The sequence below is a fragment of the Sturnira hondurensis genome, unplaced genomic scaffold, assembly GCF_014824575.4.
Source record: "Sturnira hondurensis isolate 20B ecotype Veracruz unplaced genomic scaffold, ASM1482457v3 Scaffold0002840, whole genome shotgun sequence".
NCBI lineage: Eukaryota > Metazoa > Chordata > Mammalia > Chiroptera > Phyllostomidae > Sturnira > Sturnira hondurensis.
In genome coordinates this window covers 3,250,019-3,267,189 of record NW_028075471.1, presented here as the reverse complement: position 1 = coordinate 3,267,189, position 17,171 = coordinate 3,250,019, and the positions used below count along the sequence as shown (strand labels likewise).

Genomic DNA, 17,171 nt, shown 5'->3' with positions numbered 1-17,171 from the left:
CAGGGCTGGCAGAATCTTTTTGTAATCAGAATTATAGCAATTTTGAGGGATCAGACGTGCAGAAACTAGACCACAGTGGATTCGGGGAAGACTGGAAGTGAAGAAAAAGTCCACAGGAAGATGCAGGATCAAGAAAAACTTTTATTTGGTGGGGGGAGGGTGATGGAACAAAAGCTGGCAGCCTATCTCCACAGGGCCTCACACGACGTTCCAGTCGACTACCCACCATACCTCCAAAGGCTTGTTCTCCTGTGTAATCACCTGAAGATAAAAATTCCAGAACAGGTCTGATTGATTTGCCTCAAGGCATGTGATCACAATCAGATGGCTTTCTGAATATGTAACTTATTTTTTTATTTTAAAATTTGTCCAACAGAAGCTACCTTATCTGTTAAGCAATATCCCAACTGCAAAGCTTTTCTTAGTGTTGGTGAATCGATAATGACACAGGACAGCCATTGTCACCGTGACAACGGTGCCCAGGAACTATCAGAAGAGAATTGCACTTGAGCAGCAGGTTCTCAACCAGTCGTGACTCAGCTTCCTCTGCAGTATGTTTTTTTCTGCAAACTTGGTGTGCTCTAGGGTAATGAAAATGTAGCTTTAATCACCCCCATTCACTTTTAGTAAAGTTGGCTGGACTTGAAGAAGGATGGCTCTAGGAAAATAATCTAGGATGTTTTTCTTTTCTTTCTTTCCATTTTCAGTGAGTACTTTATGCATTTGCTATGTGCCAGGCCCTTAGTAGAAGAAAGAGATATAGGTAATAGGAGCTAAACCAGGCATTGGTTCTGCTTCCCTGGAGGGTAGGACTGAGGACATATATTTGTTGTTCCACTTACTTGTGTACTCATTGGTTGATTCTTTTTTTAAAAAAATATTTTATTTATTTATCTTTAGAGGGGAAGGGGAGGTGAGAGAGAGAGAAACATCAATGTATGGTTGCCTCTCGTGCGTCCCCTGCTGGGAACTGGCCTGCAATCCAGGCATGTGCCCTGACTGGGAATCGAACTGAGATCCTTTGGTTCGCAGGCCCGCACTCAATCCACTGAGCTACACCAGCCAGGGCTCATTGGTTGATTCTTATATGTGCCCTGACTGGGGATCAAACCCACGACCTTAATGTATTAGGATGATGCTCTAACCAACTGAGCCGCCTGTCCAAGGCTAAGAATTTTTACTCTAAATGAACTGTTCTCTGTAGAGAATAATTATATGCAATTTGCATAAACTGCAAGTGCCAAGATAGATTTTTCATATTTGTGCCTATAATTATTAAATATGACACCTTAAAGCTTATCTACTAAACAGAATTAAATGTTTATCATAGACATAATTATTTGCTTGGGCTTTAAAAATTCTAGCATATTATTAACAGTAAGATAAAATAGACATGAAAACAAAACATAGATCGAATTTTGTAATTGTTCTTTAGAAAAAATTGTCATGCACAAGTACTTATTTCACATACAAGTTAATATACAGGAACATTTTTAATATTAGTACAAAGTTTCAATATTGCATTGGGCCCTATTTTCAAATTCATTGGATTTTGGAGAAAGCATTTTAAAAAGTCATGCATTACCACCATCCAGTTTTAGAAAACTACCATTACTCCAAAAAGTTTCCGCTTGAATGTATGTTTTTCTTTTGAAATAACCATAAACTGAAAAGAAAGAATAATTATATGTAAATGACCAGACTAAAAGTTTGTTGTTGATTAAGCAAGCCCATGGATCTCAAAAATCCAATTTCAAAAATAAATGACGTTAATCCACACTCCCTCCTATGCCCCCAGGCAACCACTGATCTAGTTTTTGTCCCTTTACAGAAGTTTTTGACCTAGTTAAATTCAATTGAGCCAGGAAAATATGTGAGCGAAATTGTATATACTGTAGTTTAACATGTAGTCCATGGCACATAACAAATGGAGTCTCTGGTACATACCATATATAAATGTCTGTGAATGTATTGTAATTACTTTTTAATATTTGCACTCTAAACTTGTGCACAAAATACTATGTCCTCAATAATTACAAAGAAGAGAAATATGATTCAATTCTATCCTTTTTGGTACTTTATTCAAACCTTCTTGAATGTTTCCATTGACAAGGAGAGCCCTCCGTAATCGTCACTGCATCTGCTGTCCTTTTCTGGGAGTATAAATACCACCCACCACCTTAGACTTAGAAAGTATGAAAGCCCTGAAGTTATCTCTCTTCAAGTCTGCATGAGCCCATTTGGGTTCAATGATAATGCAACAACAAACAAAAAATTTTTCAATTAATCACATAAATGTTCTTATTTCTCTTTCCTTGATAACTTTTTCTTTTTTAAATTTTAAATATATTTTATTGATTATGCTATTACAGTTATCCCATTTTCCCCCCTTTACTCCCCTCCACCCTGCACACCCACTCTGGCCCACATTCTCCCCCATTAGTTCATGTCCATTGGTTGTACATATAAGTTCTTCAGCTTCTACATTTCCTACACTATTCTTACCCTCCCCCTGTCTATTTTGTACCTACTGTTTATGCTTCTTATTCCCTGTTCCTTTTCTCCCATTCTCTCCCTCCCACTCCCTTGTTGATAGCCCTCCATGTGATCTCCATTTCTGTGGTTCTGTTCCTGTTCTAGATGTTTGCTCAGTTTTTGTTTTAGTTGTGGTTGTTAATAATTGTGAGTTTGCTGTCATTTTACTGTTCATAGTTTTTGTCTTCTTTTTCTTAGATAAATCCTTTTAACATTTCATAGAATAAGGGCTTGGTGATGATGAACTCCTTTAACTTGACCTTATATGAGAAGCACTTTGTCTGCCCTCCATTCTAAATGAAAGCTTTGCTGGATAGAGCAATCTTGGATGTAGGTCTTTGGATTTCATGACTTGGAATACTTCTTTCCAGCCCCATCTTGCCTTCAAGGTTTCTTTTGAGAAGTCAGCTGAAAGTCTGATGGGAACTCCTTTGTAGGTAACTGTCTCCTTTTCTCTCCCTGCTTCTAAGATTCTCTCCTTCATTTTAATCTTGGGTACTGTAATTATGATGTGCCTCGGTATGTTCCTCCTTGGATCCAACTTCTTTGGGACTCTCTGAGCTTCCTGGATTTCCTGGAAGTCTATTTCCTTTGCCAGATTGGGGAAGTTCTCCTTTATTATTTGTTCAAAGAAGTTTTCCACTTGTTGCTCTTCCTCTTCACCTTCTGATACCCCTATAATTGGAATGTTGGAATGTTGAAAGATGACCTGCAGGTTCCTAAGCCTCTCCTCACTTTTTTTTGAATTCTTGTTTCTTCACTCTTTTCTGGTTGGATGTTTCCTCCTTCTGGTCCACACTGTTGATGTGAACCCCAGTTTCCTTCCCATCACTATTGGTTTCCTGTACATTTTTCTTTATTTCATGTAGTGTAGCCTTCATTTTCTTTCATCTAATTTGTGACCAAATTCAACCAATTCTGTGAGCATCCTGGTTACCAGTGTTTTAAACTGTGCATCTGATAGGTTGGCTACCTATTCATCGCTTAGTTTTTTTTTTTTTTTTTGAGCTTTGATCCATTCTTTGGTTTGGGCCATTGTTTTTTGTCTTGATGCACCTGTTATGTAGTGAGGGGCAGAGCCTTAGGTTTTCACCAGGGCTGGGCAACCCATGTCACTGCATTGTGACACTGTATGTGGGGAAGGGGTCTGAGAGGGGACAATGGTGCTTGCTCTGCTATCTGCTGGCTTTCATTCACTTCCCCTGCTTCCCACAAGCAAATTGGGCCCTTCTGGTGCTGATTCCTATGTGGGTTGGTTTGTGTATATTCTAGGATCCTGTGGGTATCTCCAATAAACTCTTCTGTGAGGCTGGGAGTTTCTCCCACTGCTGCCTCAACCCTCACAGGTGTTTTTGACCAGTGGTTTGAGGCTTTATTTCCCTGTGCTGGAGCTCTGGGTCATGAGGTCTGTCTTGCTCCCCAATTGTTTCTTGCTCCTCAATTGTTTCTCCCAGTTTATCTGAGCACGAATGTGGGACTACTGGCTCCACTAGCAGCAGCTGTAGCTTTGCCAGCCAGCTGCAGCCTTGCATGTTCCGCTCCACAATCCGGCACTGGGTCCACCAGCTGCTGCCTTGCCTGCCCTGGTCCTCCAGGGCAGCCACTGCCTTGCTGCAAGTCCTCTCTGCATGTCCATCTCTGCCCCTCCTACCAGTCTGGATGAGTGTGTCTTCTTTAACTCTTTGGTTGTTGGACTTCCACACAGTTTGATTTCCTGTCAGTTCTGGTTGTTTTTTGTTTTTAAATTGTTGTTCTCCTTCTTTTGGTTGTGCGAGGAGGTACAGTGTATCTACCTATGCTTCCATCTTGGCCAGAAGTCCCAATAATATTTTTTTCTGAGTGTAAGAATTTGACACTCTTGCTCTGGCTGAGTAGCTCACTTGGTAAGAACATCAAGGTTGTAGGTTCTATTCCTGGTCAAGGCACATGCAAAAAGTAACCAATGAATGGATAAATAAATGGAACAACAAGTCTTTCTCTCTCCCTCTTCATCTATCTCTCTCTAAAACATCGATAATAATAAAAGAATTTGATGCTCTTTATTTTGTATTTTATTTTTTAATTTTTAAAAAATTTTATTTATTATTTAGAGAGAGGGGAAGGGAGGGAGAAAGAGAGGGAGAGAAACATTAATGCATGGTTTCCTCTCACCTGGCCCCCAATGGGGACCTGGCTTGCAATGCAGGCATGTGTCCTGACTGGGAATAAAACTGGCAACCCTTTAGTTAGCAGCCCAAGCTCTATTCACGGAGCTCTATGAGCCAGGGCATAGTACTCTTCATTTTTTTAGATTGGATTTTTGAGAGTGATGGGATTTCCAATTTAAAGTAAAACATTTTATCTAGTCATTTACAAATAACTACTTTTTCTTGGGTTATAGATATTTAAAGAAACAAATGTGAATTAGAATTTGTTATCAAACTGTAGCATAAATTTTTAGAAGGTGAGATAATATAGAACTTTTATATTTAACACAAATTCAGGAATTTACTCTGCATCTTTTATAGATTTAGCTACATATTCCAAAACTATAAGACTAGAAGCTTGAGGACCTAGCATTTTTTCAAAAATATTGTCTGAAATGAATTAGATATGGAAATGGGAAAATCATAACTTTATCCTAACATGTTCTATATTTATAGATTTAAAAGTACTGGCTATGTATAAAAATTTATTCAGGATACTAATTTACTATATTGCTGTAAATCAATTCAAATAATTTAAATACAAACAACAACTTGACAATAAAAAATCTTCAGGGAAACCGAGCAAATTTTGTGCTTAAACCCAAAGGGACTTCTTTTTTTGTGGATGGAAGAACATATACATGAGAGGAGAGAGTGAGCAAGTGAGGAAGATGATGACAATATTTGCATCCTAGTATCCATCATGTTTAAGCCATCTTGATTTCTAATATTTCCAGATTTTGACCTAAGAAATTACCTAAGCTAATTTGGTTAGATTTCTGTTGTGTGCACCCTAAATTGTCCTGCTATAAGTACCTTCTATTTTTTTTTAAGATTTTTTTTATTATGAAATTTTCAAACACACAAAAGAACATCCATAATAGATACAATAAATGAATATCAGGGTAGTCACGTAAGCAAAGCATCACAAATACCATAGGAGTCTCTAGTGTGCTCATCCCACTCCCAGCCCTCACGAAGACCCACTATTGTTATTTTAGTCATTTTTTTTGCTTTTCATTATAGCTTTACTCAATGTATATACCTATTACATGCTAAATTCATTGGTTGAAGCCCTAACCCTTTACTCAATGTATATACCTATTACATTGCAAATTCATTGGTTGAAGTCCTAACCCCCTAATACCTCAGAAAATGATTGTATTTGGAGATAAGGTCTTTAAAGATAATTAAGTTAAAATGAAGTCATCAGGGTTGGCCTTAAGTCCAGTATGATGGGTATACTCATAAGAAGAGGATATTTGGACACAGACATGGGCACACGTAAGAATGTGTGAGGACAGGGAGAAGACAGCCACCTGGAAGCCAAGGAGAGAGGTCTCAAAAGAACCCATCCCTGCTTATGCATTGATCTTGGAGTTCTAGCCTCCAGAATTATGAGAAAATAACTTTCTGTTTCATAGTCTATGGTACTTTGTTATGGCACTCCTAGCAAATTAATACAGTATCCTTAACAATATATGGTTTGATTTGTTCTTGAACTTTTTATAAATAGATTCATACTTCAAGTAGTTTTCTTTGTCTTTCTATTTTCAGTAAAGGTCCCATTTCTAAGTTCCATCCATGCTGACATTCATTCTTTTTTATTTTTATCAATTTTTAGAGAGAGAAGAAAGGGTGGGGAAGAGAAATTAAAAAAACAGAAACATTAATGTGAGAGACAAACACCAATTGGTTGCCTCCCGTATGTGCCCCAACCAGGAATGGAACCCACAACCTAGGTATGTGCCCTGACAGAGAATCAAACCCAAGACTCTTTGGTGTACAAGACAATGCTCCAACCAACTGAGCCACCTGGCCAGGGCAATGTTCACACTTTCATTGCTGTAGAACATAAATATTTTAGTTTATCACTCAAAAGTTCCATTTACCTATTAATGGGCAATTAGATGTTTACATGATTTTTATCTATTTCTCAGTTTTAGTTTTTTCTCTCATAAACAATGCTGCTATAAATAATTTTATACATGTTTCTGCTCATGCAGTCTTAATTTTTTCAGATTTGACCAAAGTGTTTTTTAAATTGTTTCCAGTTGTACTACCACCAGCATTGCACTAGCATTCCTATTGTTCCAAATCCTCATCAACATTTGGTATTTCAGACATGTTAATTTTTGCCAGTCTGGAAGATATGTAATGGTACTCATTAGTTTTAATTTGCATTTCCTAATTATTAATGAAGTATTTCATTTTTTCTATGCTTATTATTTATATATCCTCCTTTCTGAAAAGTCATTGATATTCTGCTCTTCCCTATATTAGATTGTGTATTCTCCTCTTACTGTTCATCTTTATATTAGGCTGTCTTTCTCATATTGACCTATTATTGCATATATTCTGAATACTAATCCTTGTTGTCTTACAGGGATTGCACAAATCTGTTCTCAGTGGGTTACCTATCTATTCCCTTTATTATGTATTTGTTAAAAAATTTCTCAATGTAGTAAAAAGTATAAATATTTTTCTTAATTATTTACCTACATTGTCTCTTAATTAAGAAAATATTCCCTACCCCAGAAAGTTCCCAAGTTGTGTTTTTTTCCCTAAATTTAAAGACAATTTTTAAAACAGGTTTAGGTTTAGAGCAATAATGAGAGGAAGATACAGAGATTTCCCATGTATACCCTCTTCCTACATATGCAAAGACTCCCCCACTATCATTACACTTGACCAGTGTGATACGTTTGTTACAACTGATAAGCTTGACACATCATTATCAACTGAAGTCCACAGTTTACACTAGGTTTTATTCTTGGTGTTGTACATTCTATGGGTAGCCAAATGAATAACGACATATAGTCATCATTGTAATATTGTACAGAGTACACTGCTGTAAAAATCCTCTGTGCTCCACCCATTCATCTCTCCTTGCCCTCCAAGCTGTGTTTCTTACATTAAGATCTTTAATCCAGCTGTAACCGATTCTTTGTATGTGAGATGATTTCCAGATCCTTCTTCTTTCCTCCCCCATCGGTATATTTGCTTATCTTGTGCTAATATCTCATTGACTTAATGTCTAAAAAGCTTTTAAAATAAATCTTGACTTTCAGTATGGTAAATATTTCCACTTTTGTTTTAATCTCAGAAGGCCTATTCTCTTGCATATATATTTTAATATTAGTTTGTCAAGTTCCTTGATTGGAATCACATTAAACCTATAGGTCAGTTTAAGAAGAACTAAAATATTTATGATTTAGAGGCTTCCTAGCCATGAACAGGGCATATCTCTTCATCTGAGTTACTTTTAAATGTCTTTCAAAAAATTATAGCTCTGGCTGGTGTGGCTCAGGGGATTGAGCACAGGCCTGTGAAGCAAAGGGTAACTGGTTTGATTCCCAGTCAGGGCACAAGCCTGGGTTGCAGGCCAGGTCCCCAGTAGGAGTGTGTGAGAGGCAACCACACATTGATGTTTCTCTCCACCTCTTTTCCCCCTCCTTTCCACTCTCTAAAAGTTAATAAATAATTTTTTTTAATTTACAATTTTCTTTATGGAAGTCTTGAACATTTTTTCTAGATTTATTTTTAAATATCTCACAATTTTTGACTTTGCAAATGATACTTTTATAGTTGCTTTTGCCTCTATAAATAGTATCTTTTAAAAAACAATATTGGATATTTATTATTCATATGTTTATTAATCTTATAAATTACATCTCATAGCTTTAATTCAGTAATAATCTATAGTTTTTGGCTTTCTATGTAAACAATGGTATTTTCAAATAGACACAACTTATTTTTTCCTTTGCAATCTTAGTAACTTTTATTTCTTTTATTTCACTTCATTCTTACTCTTTTGGTTAGGATCTCTGGGAATGCTAAATAGAAGTGGTGATGGTGGTTAGACTTGTCTTGTTCTTGCTTTTAACAAGAATGTTTAAGATTTTGCCATTATGAAGAATATTTGATGTAGGTATGTTGCAGTTTTGTGGGTTTTTTTTTTTTACAGATTAAGGAAACTCACCTTCATTCTGAGGCTGATGAGAATTTTTGTTGTGTATGTTGAATTTTATCAAATACTTTTTTCTGAACCTATTTAGTTGATCATATGATTTTTTCTCCTTTAATCTATGCATTAAGTACACTAAATTTTTCTTCTAATGTTAGACAAATTTTACATTTCTTGTTTTGATATATATGAGTGTAATTGGCATGGAATTTTCTTTTCTTGTATATTCCTTATTTTGTTTTGATATCAAGGTTATATTAAGTTTAAATTATGATGTGGAACTTACTCTTTGTTTTTCAATTCCCTGGAATAATTTATTAACATTTTAATATATGCATCATCTTTATCTTACCTATAACCTTTAGAGTTAAGTATAGAAACAGAGGTATATGGAGAATGACAATTGCAAAACTGGATAATAAATTAGGATTGAAACAATTAGTGTTAACAACTTAGCCTTCCTATAGTATTCACAATATGTAACTAACAAGGGAGAAAAGAGAAAGAATGACCAATTGTGAGATCTTCTCTAAGTCTAATGCTTCCTTGATGAGTATTTATGTTGATAGGAAAGACAAAAAAGGAAAAGCTTTTAACTTGAATTGAAAGAAAGAGAATCCTTATTTACAAAAGACAAATTGATGCTGATTGCTACCTTTCTCCTGACATCCATCTAGCTCCTCTCTTTTTCCACCAGGTAGTACATATTGAAGTGCACTGCCATTCCTTAGAATGATGTGTTGCCATAGACACTGATCCAATTCTCAAGTCATCTTCATGTCACACATTTCTGTCACGAAAGAAGTACTGATTGAGTTCATACAAATTTATGCCAAAGAAATGCACATATAGAGGGAAACGAAATTAGAATCTGGCTGAGCATCTTCCTTTCCTACATCCCACCTCCAGATTCTTTTCTTAGTTAATGGAAAGAGCAGCTTGCTTAATGGCAATATATATACACACTTCACTACTCCTTCTAAACTCATTCAATAATTCTTGAAGTAAAGCTAAGATGACAAAGTAAAAGCTACATAAAAATTATTTGAGAAGTTTTGTCAAATTTCTTATTTAATTTGACAAGAGAAAAATTCCTAAATTAAAGTATGGTGAGAGAGGCAAGAGTATTTAATCAGTTCATTGCTGTGGGCCAACTAACAGTAGGTTGCTCACATTTCCAAATGCATGTTACAACTTTTTGAGTGAACTTCTGTAGTGACCACAGATGCCACAGCATCCTGCATGTGCATGACCTTGCAGAACTGTTGCTTGTAACCAGTCAAAAGAAGTAAATATTTCTTACTCAGACTATGTACTTGACATAGAATATCCCCTGCTTCACTTTTCCCCACCTTCCTTATCTGTGGCCAATGTAAATTCTTTTAAAACAACTTACATCTTTCCTCCCCAAACCATAATGTATGAAAGAATCCATCATCAACTGTGGGACAGTGGAAATGGTTGTCTTTTTTTACCTAGCCCTGCTGGTGGTGGTACGGACTGCATGCCCCAGAACCTGGTCATTTTTTGGCTAGCCTTTGGATCAATAAACCCTTTCTTTAAGAAAAACTTTCAGCCTTGGCTGGTGTAGCTCAGTGGATTGAGTGTGGCCTGTGAACTAAAGGGTTGCTGGTTTGATTCCCAGTCAGGCCACATGCCTGGGTTACGGGCTAGGACCCCAGTGCGGGTCCATGATAGGCAACCTCACACTGATGTTTCTCTCCCTCTCTTTCTCCTTCCCTTCCCCTCTGTCTAAAAATAAATAAATAAAATCTTTTAAAAAGAAAGAAAAGAAAAGCTTTCATTTACGAAAGTTCTTTGTCTAACATCATCCACCATTTGTTACACTAGATGGCATTACTAATAGTTTCTCCTTATATTGATGTTATGTTTCATAGATTAGAACTAGTGTTATATGTTATTTCAAAGTCTTTCCAATGCTATCTAGTGATATAGACAAGATGGATATAATTTCTACTTTACAAATTGGAAATCAGGACAGAAAAGTCATGTATTTCCCAATGGGAATAAATCTCTATGTCTTCTAATATTCATCTAGTTAAATCTATAATGTATCATGTATTTTGAAAGGGTATTAGAATTATCCAGAACTTTATTAGGATTCCTTCATTGATACCTGGGCCTTGTCTAGCAAAAATTAGATTCTTGGAAAGTAAAAGCATCTTTATGCTATTTAAAATCATTATGTTTTTCTTTTGGCTACAGAAGCAAAATTAGAAAAATCTCATGAAACTGCCTTTGTCAATGGTAAGGTTGAGTCTACTTTAATACTGCACTATTATTCAAAACTTTTGTAATCTGTTTACGTCAGTTTAGGTACTGCCTGTTATGAGCTGAATTGTACTTTTCCCAAACTCATACGTTGAATCCTTACCACCTAGTACCTCAGTATTCAAAATGTATTTGGAGATTGGGCCTCCAAATACAGAAGTGAGTAAGTAAAAATGAGGCTGTTGGGGTGACCCCCTAATCTTTTGTGACTGGTGTCCTCATAGGGAAAGAAAATTTGGAGATACAGAGAAACACCAGTTATGTGTGCCCAGGAAAAAGGTCATATGAGGACACAAGAAGATGCCATCTCCAAGCCAAGGAGAGAGGCCTCAAGGGAAACCAAAACTGCTGATCATTGATTTTGGGCCTCTAACCTCCAGAACTGTGAGGAAATTAATTTCTGTTGTATTCTGTTATGGTTGCCCGAGCTAAGTATCACGTTGGCCTAACAACATAGTATCTGAAGAGGAGGAAGTATCAGTCCTCAATGAGTAGCATCCTTAGGCACCTTTACTTACTTGAGTCACAAATTGCGGCTTTAAAAAAGAAGTCTTTCCATAAACTAAGAAACAAAGATTAGCTTTAACTGTGACTACATAATGAATCATTTCAGAAATAGCATCCTCTATTTTGGAAAAACGACATCCAATGAATTCTCATCACGAAACACCTGGCTGATCGATATTATGCAAAAACATTGGTTTCAAGGTTTCAGCAGCATTTCCAGTTTAACAGTGAATTATAGACAGCTTTATATTCTTTTTCTGGGGCTTTTCCAGAAAGAATTTTTAAATTTGGGATTAATAAAGTGTTTTTTTAATTTATTGATTTGAGAGAGAGAGAGACATCAATTTGTTTCATTCATTTATGCATTCATTGGTTGCTTCTTATATGTGCTCTGACCAGAAATGGAACCCACAACCTTGACTTACTGGGATGATGCCCTAACCAACTGAACTACCTGGCCAGGGCTAAAGTGTTTTGTTTTCTTTCTGAAAAAGCACATTCACAGGAAAAATGTATTTGAGATGCTATGTTTTAAAAAAATTTATTGAGGTGAAATTAGCATAACATAAAATTAATCAGTTTAAAATAAACAATCCTTGGGTGTAACTCTGGGAACTTGTAGAGGTTCTTAGTGTCTAGACATCCCATTTCTAGTGCTCTATCCTACAGAGAAATTTACAAACAGAATATTTTATCTCAAAGTATTTCATGTGTTGTTCTTTTATTCATCCTCTCAGCGTCCCAAGTCAAATTAACCTCTTTGGAGGTTAATATATATATATAGAAACATATATAACGTATATATATGTTTCTATATATATACGAAACATATATAAACATACGAAACATTTCTAAACATATATAACATATATATACAGAAACATATATAACGGGATTAGTAGTGTTGGAATTTTTTTCAAGATAGCTGACTTGAGATGCAATTTCCAATTTTGCTTTATTTGAAAGTCATAAGGCAGGATGGTAGTGCCATTTATGTCAGAAGTGTGGGAACTGTTTTAAGTTATTGCCACTTATTATATACAATTATCAGTCTTTTATAAAAATTTAAAGAAGCACAGTGAAGGGGGAAGCTCTGATCTGGCTCACTTCTTAAAAATTTATGCAAAGCCACCTCTTCCTAGAGTTGCCTGTTAGAGGCATTGGGGCTGGCATTTTGTATTCATTTCCTCCAACAGGTATTTATCAAGTACTGCAGGGTGCTGGGTGCTCAGTGGTGGAGGAACTGACAGTCTGCTGGGAGGACAGCCAATTAAACAAGCCATACTGTGACTACAGGGTCCAGCACAAATAATGCCCCTTTTTATTACAAAATATTTTATTAAAAAATCATAAGGATATAATTCTGTAACATAACAATATCATACTCTAGCATACCATACGACATTTTAGGTGAAATGTTCAAATTAAAACTATAAACACTTATACCCATGTTATTACCCTACCAACCACACTTAAGCAGGCATTACTTCTGCCAGATCCTGTCTGTATAGTGTAATAAAAACCTCAATGGTGGAAACCTGTGCCACACATGCCCTACTCCACTAGAGAAGCGGAAGAAGACATTTTGCTTACCGTCTAGTTCAGGTGCAGAAACTGAGTGCATAGAAAGGGAGTGATTCACTTTTTATCAGTAACTGAACCAGGACTAAAACTCTTGTTTCTTATTTCTCAAATCAGCATTTAAAATATATCTCTGCCATGCTTTCTTTCTTAGTTAGAAAACCTGATCTCTGCTTTCAATTTCTTTTTTACTCTAGAAGTTAGTTTTGTTTTTTTCACGCTCGTGGACCCAGCGGAGTCAGTCTTCAAATTTTGGGCACCAATCAGTGGGGAACAATTGTTTATATAGGGTGAGGGGGCGGTCTGCCACTCAGATCGTTACTTCTGGCGTGAAAGCAAGAAAGTGGAACTGCTGATAGGAGTTAATATGAATTTCTTTGTTCTTACTCCTCAGTTACTCAGTGACTTGCTCTCCCTAATCTTGTTGACTCAGCTGCCAGCCCCCTTCTTGGGCAGGCCATTAGCCATTACATTTATCTTATTGACTCACAGGCTAGCTCCCCTCCTGGGCTGGCCACTACACCCCCTCTGCCCAGCCCATGGTACCATATCTCAGAAAAAAAATAGAAGTCCATGGTTCTTCCCTGCCCAAGCTGCATGGTCCAAAAAAGACGTGTGGTCCCAAAAAGACACCGCATGTCTGCTGCACCCAGGTTTAAATCCCAGCGCCGATCTTCCTCCTCTGCACCATATTTGACTCCTCCCATAATTGGTCACAGCTGCCAGCATGTCTGTATTTTTTCCAGCTTTATTGGGCTGTCATAATAAGTCCAGGCAAGTGTGGCCCCATGGTGTGGAGCCAATCATCTCCAACCTCTCATGCAGGATCCCTAACCAGGGGGAGTTGCCTCCCAGTTACATCCTGGGTGGAAGTCACTCCCATCCCCTTGGCTCAAAGCATGGCCACGGCTATTTAACATATCCATGAAACCAGTTAGTTATAGATATGTTAAATGACCATTCTAGAGGTTATCGGCTAAAGTTTTGCTATTCAAAACAACTCTTAATGGCCCTGCTCCGTGCATCCCATCCCCTAGCTCAGACTTGTGGGGGTGAGGACGTCATATATATGATATCAAATATATATATAATATATATATGCATCAAATATATATATATTTAAATATTTCCTGGACACTGAGTTCTGGACCCTATTACAAATCCCTATTTGGGCCTCCCCCCTGGGCTACATCCTGTTACAGTTATGCTTCAGCTCCTTTTTCCTGCACTGTTTTTGAGTTCATGCTTCAGATTCTAAAGTGATCATGGGATTGGGCTTGCTCAAATCACGTGATCATACCTGGGCTAGGTGGGGCTGTGGTTGAAAGCAATCTACCAAGACTGCTTTCAGTGGGTTCTGCACACTCAAAGGAAAATCAAAGTACTGTTACCTTACAGAGCAAGACTGCTCATTAGGCAGCAACACCAGATGTCCCCATGGTTCCTTTCTTTCCAAGAGGCTGTGAGTGTAAAAGGATAAGCAGGTCAAGGGATTTGGTACAATTTACTCCTTTGCTCTGAAGACCATTAAATGGGGATGGGGTGTCTGGAGTCCATCTGCCTTTATGGCTGGAGCTCAAGATTTGGTAAAATATCCTGTTTATTGTATTCTTTTAGGTAACTCTATATTTTATAAAATTGGTCCTTTATTTATAGTAGGCCTGAAATATAAAGCCAATATACTGATTTTTTTCACAGTTATAGCTCCCTTCAAAGTGGCAGATTTTTTTTGAGATCAGAACAGAATATCCCAGAAAGGAAATAACCTAAGCTCAGTAATACCTAGAGAAATGGTTATGCACACAATGTATTAAAGAGAGCACTGGAGCAATTTTATTTTATTTTTCCTTTTTATTGAACTTACTGGGGTGACACTGGTTCACAAAATGTTACAGATTTCAGGTACACAATTCTACGACACATCATCTGTACACTGTATTGTGTGTTCAACACCCCCAGTCAAGTCTCCGTCTGTCACCATCTAGTCCCTCCACACCCTCCTCTACCATCCCCACCCACTCCCAATCACCACACTGGGTTTGTGTCCATGAGTTTTTTCCTTCTTTTTTTTTTTCTGTTTTGCTCAGTCCCTCCATCCGCCTGCTAACAGCTGTCAGCCTCCTCTCTATCTACGAGTCTGCCAAATGAAAAATGGAGCAATACAATTCTGAATCAGATGCAAAGGCAAAATGGAAATGACAATGATAGAGAGTAGAATTTAGCAATTATAATTCACCAGTCTCTTGGTCAGTTGTCTGCTTGTTCATTTATTCTTACTTATTTGTCAGTGTCTACTCTCTGCCAGGTGTTATGTTGGGTGCTGGGTTCTGGGTGCGGGTGATGGAGATAATCCCTGACCATGTGGAGTTTGCACTGTAGCAAAGATCACATTCTAGTTTTAGGTTAACTTAGAAAATGTATAGCTTGACTATTTAAATATTTTAAATATCCAAGTTGTAAAACTATGACTTGGTCCAAAGTCCACAGGAGTGTCCAAAAGAATTCATATTTTACATTTGGGAATTAATATACAGTATCTATTTCTCTCTTTTTTTTACCTTTAACGTGTATGCTCATTACCTCTAATTTCATTTTTTTCTCTTTAAAATAAACTGGAGAAATTAGGGAGTCTTCAAACTTTGGGATATGGGTCTGTTATCCTCAAGTAATAGTGAATAGTTCTTTCAAGGAATTACTACATTGGAGCACTCCATGAAAAAAAGCAACTTTCCCTGATACTTGAAAGACTGTGTTTGTGCTTAGGGTTTTTTTGTTTATTTGTTTGTTTTGATATGTTAAGTTGGCTGTTAAATGCTCCATGTAGTTCAAATAGAAGTATCAGGAACTTCTGGAGCTATTTACAGCAGTATCTACAACAAGCAAAATCAGAGGTTTGTAGGCCTTCTGTCCCTTCCTGGTGCTCCAGGGCCCTCTGAACTGCCCACAGGTATGTCTGTTGCCCAGGGGAGCACAACCAGGACAGACTTCCCCTCTATCCTTGTCCCATTTGCATCCCCAGCACTGAGCACTGGCCAGGAGAACTGGCACTCAGTAAGTATTTGATACATGAATGAATAAACATAGAAAAGGTTCTTTGAACAAGAGAGGAGGAAATTTAATCTCCCTCCATTTCTAATCAGATTATTTTTACAGCTCCTCTGATTGATTGGGAATTGCGTTTGAAATGCTAAAAAACTCAAGGCCCAATCAAAGCAGACGAGGACTTTGGGTGTCCAGAGATCTCAGTTTTCTGGGAAGTAGCACCAGGTACTTCTATGATTACATCGAAAGTAAACACCAATGCTTATTGGGCCAGTGCTCTGATTTAATTACAAATTCTTCTCAATTATAGGTTACATTTTGATTTACAGAAGACAATTTGAACTCCAGATGTGTGTACTTGGAAGTTAATTTCTTTTTGGATAATTTTTGGTACTTCAGACATTTTACTAATTAAGAAAGATTTCTGCATCTAATAAACTTAAAGGAGGTTTACCTGTATCAGTGATGGTAGGTGAATTTCATCTCATGCCAATTTTAATTGATTGGTTTGCCTGAAATGTCAGACTGAGAAGGATTCTGAGGCCAGCCCTGAATCCTGTGGGGAAGGCTACCAAATGTGATTATCAACTTCTTCCTTAGCTAACAGAGGTTGGGTGGGGGTGTGTCAGGGGAGAGCACATGTCTCACGTAATTTTCATTTTTGATCTATAAACTATATTGGAAGATCAGAAGTGCCTATTTAGTGACTAGAGACTGAATACAACAAAGGTCTGCAAACCAGGGGAATGATTAGTAAATACATCAACATTGTTCCATTTTGAAAGAGTCATTTGTCATCCTGATGGCAAATGGCCTGAAATGAAATTATTGAGGGAGTCTGGTTCCTTGCTAAAAAGATGAAGATCTAAATGAACACAATGTTATGAAGTCCAAGAAGTCACTGATGAGTCTGCTGAAGCTGGAAAAAGGGTTCATAAACTTGGTAGGGGTAAAAAGAAGCCAGAAAGTGTTGTCAAATAAACACAGTTAAGCAGCTAGTCATCAGCTGTGCATCTTTGGGTAACGTATCCTGTTTGGAACTGGGTCTACATCTCTAAGAT

At 37.2% G+C, this 17,171-nt stretch overlaps 1 non-coding gene across 1 annotated transcript; it reads right to left on the bottom strand.

Annotated features, from left to right (window-relative positions):
- Positions 1-353: 353 nt before the first annotated feature.
- LOC118983738 (small Cajal body-specific RNA 13) lies at positions 354-604 on the bottom strand. The gene has a single exon (XR_005065791.1).
- Between the last annotated feature and the right edge of the window lie 16,567 nt (positions 605-17,171).